Below are 10,002 nucleotides of genomic sequence, written 5' to 3' on the forward strand. Positions count from 1 at the left end.
GCAAACTTCCCTGGGACAGGAAGAAAACAGCTGAAAGTGTCCCGGGAAACAGGCTGACTTTGCATAGTTCCCTCAGGGATTCCTGAGCGGCCCCAGGCGGCCTGGCCCATGGCACCTCTTCCCAGAGTCAGAGGCCAGGCCACTGGCAAACCCACCAGGCCACCCACCCTCCACAGGCACAGGCACACGCACGCACGCATGTGCGCACATCTGTCACAGCCGCACCTCATCTGCGTGAGGCATTAGGTGCCACTTGAGACCCTGCCCTCCCAGCACTCTCACTGCAGGGGTGCTCGAGCACCCCCAGTTTCAGGGCTGCCTTCAGTGGGGTTCTCTGACTACGCTGGACCCAGATTTCTCTCCCGGTCTTCTCATCCCTCCAACCCCCTCTGTCCCTTGGGGCCACACACCTCTCCTGTCCCCCCCATGAGGCCTTCATTGATTTGGTCACAGCTCTGTCCTCCCCCCGACAGGACCCCTCCCAGGCTCACCCACAGCTCTCTGTCCAGAATCTGACAGCATCCTTAGAGGGATGCTCTCTACAGACGCCCTCTCCAGCGCGCTGGCTTTGTCCACACTGGCAAGGTGAAACGAGTACCCCCAGGATAGAGAAGCCCCTGAGCAGACGACATCAGACTACTTGAGGAAGACGCCAGGCCGGAGAATTCTCTGAGGTGTGTCTGAGACGGATGATGCCCGCTCTGGGCCTCCGCTGGGCACCACTCCCCACCGGTGCTCCACGGACCGCCTCCCCACCCTCTCAGGCTGGGCGGACGCCCTCTTCGCCCCACACCCACTCTAGGCCGCTGTGTCCCCCAGCCAGGTACCAATGCCTACCTTGCTCTGCCTTACCGAAGCTTTGGACCAAATTGTTAGGAAAGGGAGTGAAGAGGAGAGGAGGGGAGGGGAAGAGCTGTTGTTTCCTAACAGAAGGTGGGGGGCAGGCGCTGGGTGCCGGGACAGGACGTTCTAGCAGCATCCCTGGCTCACAGACTCTGAGCAAGCTCAGCACCCTCTCCATTTCACACAAGTCCGCGAAGCTGGCTTTATCACGGCTCCTGTTTTCAAACTGCAGAAACTGAAGCTCAGGAAAGGTTCAGTGACCATGCCGTCGCACAGCAGAGAGGTGCAGCAGCCAGGCATCGGCTCCGTGGGTGTTTCTGTGTGCCTGGGACACCTCTACGAGTACCACTGGATTCCGTTTCTCACCTGTCCCAGGCCCCCAGCTCTGGGTCCTCCTCCCCTGGCACCACGTCCTTCCAAGCTCTAGATAAGAAGGGCTCGCTCAGGGACTGCAGTCACCTTCCTGCAGCCTGGGAGCCCCCAGGGGCTGTCCCTGCAGGGACAGGAAGGCAGGGAGCAGCCCACCCAGGAGCTGGGCAGCTGCAGGGAGACCAGGGCTTGCCCGGAGACACAGGAAGGGCGCAGGCCCGGGGGATGCCACTTCCCAGTTCGCTAAGTCCCCACGACTCTCCCAGGAGCAGGTCCCCGACTCTGGGTGCCCCTGCCTGGCAATCACCAAGCAGCGGGGGAGACAGAGGACAAGGGTGAGGAGGGGAAGCATCCGACGTCCCCAGGCTTTCATATGGACGGGGGTCCCTCCCATGATCCTGCTGCCCTCTCCAGACGCCGGGGAGTAGCCAAGGTGACCTCCCCACATTCCCGCCCAACCAGGGAGCTGCACGGTGCAGGGCGCAGGGTCGAGGCTGGCCCAGCGCCTTACGGGAAGCGGCTTCCGCCCCTCGTGCAGGCGTGACGGCGTTGGGACCGAATCCCTCCTGCCTCCCCCAGCCCCGTTCTGTGCTCCAGGGTCCAGGCAGGGTGTGGAGCTGGGGTCACCAGGCCCAGTTTGTCTGGCCCCTGCTTACCTCTCGGTGCCTCTGTTTCCCCATCTGCGCCTCCAGCTGTGGCTCGCACAGACCTGCGCTCACACCTGGGCCCTGCTGCCCCGTGGTGGCTCTGTGACAAAGCCCCTTGTCCCCGTGTTGTCACGGGCCTGATGGGAAGAGAAGAGCTGTCTGCCTCTGTCCTGAGGACTGTGTCTGGAGTGTGAGGGCTGAGGGAGCCCAGTGGGGCTGTGACCCTGGGCGGGGGAGCCGAGAGCCGGCCTGGGGGCGTGTTCAGGGAACTAAAAGCGGATGACAGAGGCTCGAGCCACAGGGAGGCTCCCAGGCCGAGGACCACCCACAGTGTGGGCAGCGTGAGAAGGTGGGTCACTGAGCCCCGCCCCCAGGGCAGATGCCCACGTTGGGGGCCGGGAAGGAGGCTGACGGCGGTGGGGCCGGTCCCTGGGCCGAGCCGGGGCACTGGGCGTGGCCCCAGCCTTGCAGCCGGAGACCCGGCCCTCTGCGGGGCCAGAGGTCCTCCCCCTGCTCCGTCGGGCCGCCTTGAGGCCCGAGCGATGAGAGGGGGGGAGGGGATGGCCTGGGAGGCCCTGTGCCAGCCGCATGTGACTCCTGTCAACTGCAGGGGCCTGGAATCATCCGGAAGCCAGAGCGGGAAGTGGGGGAAAGGTCGGAGCGTCGCTCCAGCGGCGGCTGTGCGCCAGGGCCCGCGGGAGGAGGGCGGCCGGCGTCCAGCTGGGCCAGAGACACCCACGGGCCGGCGCCTGGCTGGCTGCCGGCCGCCCCAGGAAGGCGGCACAAAGCTCGTGGAGGCCGGGCCTGCCTCTACCCTCCTGGGCGGGCGCGCTCGGTGGGCGGAGGCCCCGCTGCGGCCGCTTCCCCGTCCTGCCCCTGACCGGGGCTCCTGCAGCCTCGGGCCTGGCTTCCCAAAGGGAGGGCTTCCTGGCAACGGAGGGCCAGGTGCCGGGGCGGCGGCCAGCGGGTCTGGTGGGTGTGAGGCCCCGCAGAGCTGTCTGTCTGTCCCTCCGCACCGGAGGCAGAGGCTCTCGGAGGAGACACGTGGACAGAGAGGAGAGAGGTGGACGGGGCTCAGCTTCGGAGTTTCCTCGCTCGGCGAGGCCTGCCCACGCCAGGCCATAGCTGGGAAACGGCGGCCCGTGGGGCACCTGGCCAGGCATCCCGCCCTTTCCGATCCACCCACCTCACCCGAGATGCCCCCGAACTGTCTGTCCGGGCACAGAGCATCCCACCGAGGGGCGCCGCCAGCCACCTTCCCGGGCCTCCAGGGTTGAACATTCAGGTTGTTTCCAGATTCTTCCTGAGTTTGTTTCAAGCAGCGGTTGTTGAAGCCCGGCTCCTGCTAAGTGCTTCCCAGGGCCCGTCCAAGACCCTGCCTGCTCCTGACAGAGGCAGTTGTACGAACAGGATTCCAGGATCAAGGGGTGGGGCTGGGGTGCAGCGCCTGGGCAGAGAGCAGCAGTGGAGCTGCTGGGAGACCGGCCCTGGCCTGGGGAGCTCCGGCTCAGCTGAAGGGCGCAGAGACATCCACCAGGTAAAGGGGAAGGGGCCAGTCTCGGGAAGGCATGCGGGCCAGGGGAGCAGCGGGGGCAGAGGCCCAGGGGCTGGAGCGGGAGGGGAGGGGGGGCCCACGTCCACGGGGACCTGGCCGGTGGCCTGTGACTTAGGGAGACGCACCTTGGCGTCAGCTCTGGATGCAGCTGTGGGGGCGTGGGGAGAAGGGAGAAAATTGTTTTCAGGTAGTAGATAAACCCACGTAGTCGTTACATTAAAAAAAAACGTAATGAGGTATAATTCATATAACAAAGTGCCCCCATTTAAAGGGTACAGTTTGATAAGTTTTGACTACGTATACACCCATGAAACCATGGCCACAATGAAGAGGACAAACGTCTCCGTCACTCCCAAAGCTCACCCACCCCTCCCTGCCCCCATCCAATCTCAAGCATCACTGACTTTTCCGGCTCTGTGGATTAGTTGGCGTTTTCTAGTTGTCTGTGAATGGAGTCATATAATATGGTTTTTTTTTTTTTTGGTCATCTTCTTTAACTTGGCATAATTATTTTGAGATTTACCCATGTTTCTGGGTGTGTCTATAGCTTTTCCTTTTTACTGCAGAGTAGTATCCTGTTGTATTCTTCAGCTCTAAGGGAGTCTTGAAAATCCAAAACCCGCAGCTGCGATGACAGCCAGCGGCCACCGCAGGGGGCAGAGAGGAGCTGGAGCTCCTTCAGAGCCCCTTTCCCAGAGAACGGTTATCATCTGGCCTACCTGGGCCATGACAAGGCATAGGTGCTTTGAAAGGCTCCCGGGAGCCTGGAAGGCCAGGCACAGTCTAGGGCTGTGTGCACACCCAGAAGAGACCTGAGGGGGCCCTGAGCCCTCGCCTCGGGCTGAGCTGGAGGGCTACGGCAGGGTTGTGAGCAGCGGGACTGAGCGGGGACGCTGCACCCCAGCATCCACACTGAGCCCCTCCGCAAAGACTAGGCGATTCATTGGTTCCAGGCGTTTCAGGAAATCTCTGACCGTCGGTCAACCACTAAACTAAGTGAGCAGAGATTTCAGTGTCCATGCTCAGTGTGCAATGCAGACTCTACAGAATTCGTTCAGAAACGTTACTGAACTAACAAACAACAACTAACCCTGGGAGAGCAGGAGAATCTGATTTCCAGAGTAGCCGTGTTGCCTTATCTAAAATGTTCAGTTTCAACAAAACAAATTACAAGACATGAGAAGAAATAAGAAAGTGTGACTCATAAAGAGGCAAAAAACCCAACCAATAGAAACTGTCCCTGAGGAATCCCAGATATTGGACTTACTAGACAGAGGTGTTCAATCAGTTATTTTAAATGTGTTCACAGACCCACAGGAAGCCATGTCTAAAGAACGAAAAGCGAGAGGATGACGCCTCACTGGACAGCAGCCCTCGTGCTGTGGGCTCACTCAGGGTCACCCACACTGCCCCCCAACCTGCGCCCTCTGAGGGTTGCCCGGAGACAGCTGCCCTTGGAAATCTGGGCTGGGGGGCACTAGACACCCCTCAAGGCCCCCGCCCAACCCAGAGGGAGCGGGAAGGGAAGTAGCAGGCCAGGTGGCCTCTGAGGAAGCAGCTGGTTCAGCCTGAGGGGCACCCTGCCTGCTTCTACTGAGCTGGGCACACCAGGCTTGGAGGACAGACTCCACGTGAATAAAAATGGGAAATGGGAGTCAGCTGTTGGGAGCAGGGTGGAAACTGAAAGGGACACGGCTGTCTTCAGACACCGGCGCCACGTGGCTCTGGGGAGGGCTGAGGGATGGCCGGCTCTGTCTGCTGCTGTGTGATGTGGGACAGGCCGCCGAGCCTCTCTGAGCCTGTTTGTTTCTCTGTGAAGTGGATCATGAACCCCTCTCCTCCCACCTCACAGCGTTGCCTTGAGAATCAAAGGCAGACCGACTGTAAGGGTGGATTCCTCCTCTCTCTCGGCTTCGCCCCCAGGACCCTCCTGGGAGGAGCTACTGTCCCTGGGGCACCTTCTCTTTCTGGAGCCCCTGCGTGGCCTGCAGGATGTTTGCCTGCTCTTATCGCAACCCGCATGCAAACAGAGGTGGGGAGCTCCGTGTGGGCGCCTGGTAACTGGGCCATCTGTGCCGGCTGCCAGGCTCACCTCGGGCTCCATCTGCAGCCACGGGGCAAGGACGCCACGGCCTCCACGTGGTCCAGCAGGACGTGGACATGGGAGGGTGAGGCCGGGGGACAATCTGGCTTGCTGCAAGTCCGGGAACCGCAGCAGAGAGAGCTGACTGGCCTCAGGTCCCAGGAGGCCGAGAGGGCTGTGTCCACCTGGACCACCCTCCCTGCACGGCTGAGCCCAAGATCTGGGCACACAGGCCGCCTAGGGATAGGGTCACCCCAACACTGCCCAGGGATGGGGAGCCAGGACAGGCGGTCTGCGCACCCCCAAAGGATCACTCTTTGGCCTTGGCTTTGGGTACGCAGCCAGGAGGGGAGGGCGGGCTGGGTTCTGGCCGGCTGTGCATTCTCGGGCACCTCAGGCCTGAAGGAGAGCAGGTCTGTGCATTTGTGCGGGAAAAACATTTTTTTATTAGGACTTTATTTTTTTAGAACAGTTTTAGGTTTACAGCAAAATCGAAAGTACAGAGATATTCCATGTATTACCCCCCTGCCTTCACACACGCACAGCCTCCCTCCCCCATTATCAACATCCCTCACCAGAGTGGGACATTCGTCACAGTTGACGAGCCTCTATGCTACATCATTATCACCCAAAGCCCACAGTCTATAGAAGGGCTCACTCTTGGTGTTGCACGTTCTGTGGGTTGGACACCATATAATAACATGTCGACGTGTGTCCGTCATTATTGTATCATACAGAGTATTTTCACCATCCTAGACATCCTGTGTTCTGCTTATTCGCCCCTCCCCCATGAACCCTGGCAAACACTGATAGGTTTACTGTCCCTATTGTTTTGTTCTTTCCAGAATGTCATATAGGTGACATATAGGTGACATTTCAGATTGACATCTTTCACTTAGTAATATGCATTTAAGTTCCCTCCATGTCTTTTCGTGGCTTGGGAGCTCATTTCTTTTTAGCTCTGAATAACACTCTGTTGTCTGGATGCGTCACAGGTGATTTATCCACTCACCTACTGAAGGACATCTGGGTTGCTCCAAGTTTGGGCAATGATGAATTAAGCTGCTATGAACATCCATGTGCAGGTTTTTGTGTGGATACAAATTTTCAACTCCTTCGGGTAAATACCAAGGAGCATGATTCCTGGATCATATATATGGTAAGAATATGGTTTTGTAAGAAACTGCCAAACTGTCTTCCAAAGCGGCTGTACCATTCTGCATCCCCACCAGCAACGTCTGGGCGTTCCTGTCGCTCCACATCGTCGCCGGCATCTGGTGCCATCAGTGTTCTGGATTTTGGCCATTCTAATAGGTGTGTGGTGGTATTTCTTGGTTGTTTTAATTTGCATTTCCTTGATGACCGATGATGTGGAGCATCTTTTTATATGCGTATTTGCCATCTGTATATCTTCTTTGGTGAAATGTCTGTTAAGGTCTTTGGCTAAGGGTAGTTTGTTTTCTTATTACTGAGTTTCTAAAGTTCTTTGGAAACTGTATTTTGGCTAACAGTCCTTTATCAGGTGTGTTTTTTGCAAATATTTTCTCGCAGCCTGTGGTTTGTCTTCTCATTCTCGTGACACTGTCTTTTGCAGAGCCAAAGTTTGTAACTTCAATGAAGTCTAGCTTATCGATTATTTCTCTAATGGATCATACCTAAAAATTCATCATCATACTCAAGGTCATCTAGGTTTTCTCCTGTGTTATCTTCAAGGAATGTTATAGTTTTTTATAATATTTTCCATTTAGGCCTGTGATCCATTTTTGTGTGTTTTTTTTTTTTTTTTTTGCGGTACGCAGGCCTCTCACTGTTGTGGCCTCTCCCGTTGTGGAGCACAGGCTCCGGACGCGCAGGCTCAGCGGCCATGGCTCACGGGCCCAGCCGCTCCGCGGCATGTGGGACCTTCCCAGACCGGGGCACAAACCCGTGTCCCCTGCATCGGCAGGAGGACTCTCAACTACTGCGCCACCAGGGAAGCCCCTGTGATCCATTTTTAACTAATTTCTGTGAAGGCTTTAAGTCTATGTCTAGATCATTTTGGGGAGAGCTTCTGTACCCATTCTAGGGGGTAAAATGTGAACTACTCTTGGCACTTTCCTGCCCTCCTTTAAGGTGGCCCAGGCACAGCAGTCTGCGTGATAAACAACCTGGTGAGTTTTAAGCTTTTGGGACCAGAAGGGATCAAGCCTCACCCCAAAGAGGGCTGTTTACAGGGAGAGGCCTCTCCTCCGGCCTAGATAGCCGGCCACCTGGAACTCTCAAGCATTTTCTCTTCCCATCATTCCCCTGGTCAGCAGTTGAGTTCTGAACATGTGGGAAGGAAGGAAGGAAGGAAGGAAAAAAAGGAGGGAGGGAGGGAGGAAAGCCTCAAAGGAAATAGGGAGTAAAAAAACAATTATCTTGTACTATTTTAGTTTTTATCATCTACGATTTTCCTGAAAATTAATTAAGCGTGCTTTTTTTTCAGCGGGGCCACGCAACGAATGGAGAGGTGACCAGGTGTGACTGTGTAACTTGCTGTCCAGCCTCAGAGTCTCCTGATCCCAGAGGCTGGTGTGAACTCGTGTGAGGAGGGTTTGGACTTAATTTTCTATAAAGAGAAAGAGGAGACCGTGCACGGAAAGGAGTAGGCCAGAAGGAAAAATCCACCCAGGTCGTTGAAATGATCTTCCTGCAAGTACACATGCAAGTACACAATGAAACCTGAACACACGTGTGTGCTGGCTGGAAACATTTTTGGGAACGTCCAATTTTCTTCCCTAATCTCTGCAAGAAAACCCACCCACCCGCCAGAGGCATTACCTTCCTAAAAGCCTGCCTAGCCTTCCTCAGCATTTTATCCTTGAAAGAGAGTATGGTAGAACTCCTCAAGGAGAGTAAAATTTAGGATGGAGCCTAAAAAGGAGGAAAGAAATTAAGCTGCTGGTGACATCAAGGTCCAGGACCAAGCTGGGCCACCTTTCAGCTTGGAAAGCAACACATTTCCTTTATTGTTTAACCAGCTTGGAGAGTTTCTGATATTTGCAACCCAAACTTTCTAGCTGATATACCCGTCACGAAAGCCAAAGTAATTTAGAAGGTTTTCTTTAACGTTGAATGTCCGAGACAGAGAGGGAAAAGGGCAATTAGGTCATCGGTTACCTTGAAAAGAGCATTTGCAGTGGACACAGCATGTGACAGTGGCAAGAAACGGAGGCCTGGACTTGGACGTACTGCTCTCTCCCTAGCAGTGTGATCTCCTGAACCTCCTCTGTGAAATGGGGCGATAGCCCCCCTCACTGGTCCTCTGAGGATTAAAGGAGGTCATCAAGCACCCGGCACAGAGCTCCACAGGTGGTGTGGCGGGGAGGGAAGTCAGGCTACCCCGGGCTGAGTGCGTAAGAAGTGAGGAAGCGGGACGATAAACAGATTATTCCTTCGAGGAGGTAAACACACGGTTCCCAGAACAAACAGCCACTGAACACGAAGTTACGCTCACCTGCGCTCAGAGCTGTGCAAATTAAAGCAGTGAGATGCTGAGGAAACAGACTCTCCCTCAGTGGGCAGGAACGTGATTGGTTTACTCTGGGTGGCAGTTTTACAGTCTCTACAGAATGTTTACAGACCACAGCCTCTGCCTCAGTATCTTCTGCTAAGGACTCATCCTACAGCTCTACCTCCCAAGTACATAAGGACAGACCTGCCCGCAGGTTCTTCTGCAGCGATGTTTGTAATGGCAAAATCTTGGCCTAAATGTCCATCAGCGGGTAGGTGCTGATAAGATGACAGTTATTTATATAATGGAACACAACGCAGTCATTAAAAAGAACTCACGTCTAAAGAACAGTGATAGTGTTTTTGTGAAAACGTTTGCAAAAAAAATAGTACGACCCTATCTGCCAAACAGTATGCACAGTACACCTGAGTTTGCTTCAAGGATTCTTGTGTGGCCTTAGAAAAATGATTGGTGGTTCTCTCCGAGGTGTGGGATTGGGGTGGCAGAAAATTCATCCCTCAGAGAGATCCTCTCATGGAGCTCCATTCATTCTAATGGCTTATGTTTTTTTCTTAGTCATGTGTTACATTTATAAAATTTTAAAGAATTTGGCTAAAAGATTTGAAGGGGGTGACGGCCAAAGGAGTTCAGGGCCAAGGGTGTGTGTGTCAGACAGAAGCGACCCGAACAGAGAAGGAACAGTCTGCGGGCCTGTTACTCACACCTGCCGTGACGCCCTTGGCGAGGGGGAGGCGGAGGGGAGGTGTGGGTTCAAGGCCTGACGATGCCCCCTACCAGCCTATATTTGCTGTATCCTGGTGGCCAGCGTCTGCGGGTGAGATGCCATACGGCTGGTACCGGATGACACTAATGTGCCGCCTCCACTGCGTGAGCAGAGGACAGTGATCTCGAACGAGGGCGCGCCTGGCGGCCCCGAGCAGGCGTGGTCCAGCCCTCCACACCTGCGGCCGCGGCCGCCTTCTCCTGCGACCCCTTCCCCACGATGGCCTCAGCGGCTCTGCTTTCCTGA

The 10,002-nt window shown here is 55.8% G+C and overlaps 1 long non-coding RNA gene across 1 annotated transcript; it reads left to right on the top strand.

Annotated features, from left to right (window-relative positions):
- Positions 1 to 2,302: 2,302 nt before the first annotated feature.
- Positions 2,303 to 9,782, top strand: LOC308627992. Its single transcript, XR_014017485.1, has 3 exons — positions 2,303 to 3,396; positions 6,493 to 6,811; positions 7,965 to 9,782. It is a non-coding gene; the product is annotated as an uncharacterized lncRNA (long non-coding RNA).
- Positions 9,783 to 10,002: the final 220 nt, after the last annotated feature.

The sequence above is a fragment of the Mesoplodon bidens genome (genome assembly GCF_964165515.1).
Source record: "Mesoplodon bidens genome assembly, chromosome: 14".
Taxonomy (NCBI): domain Eukaryota; kingdom Metazoa; phylum Chordata; class Mammalia; order Artiodactyla; family Ziphiidae; genus Mesoplodon; species Mesoplodon bidens.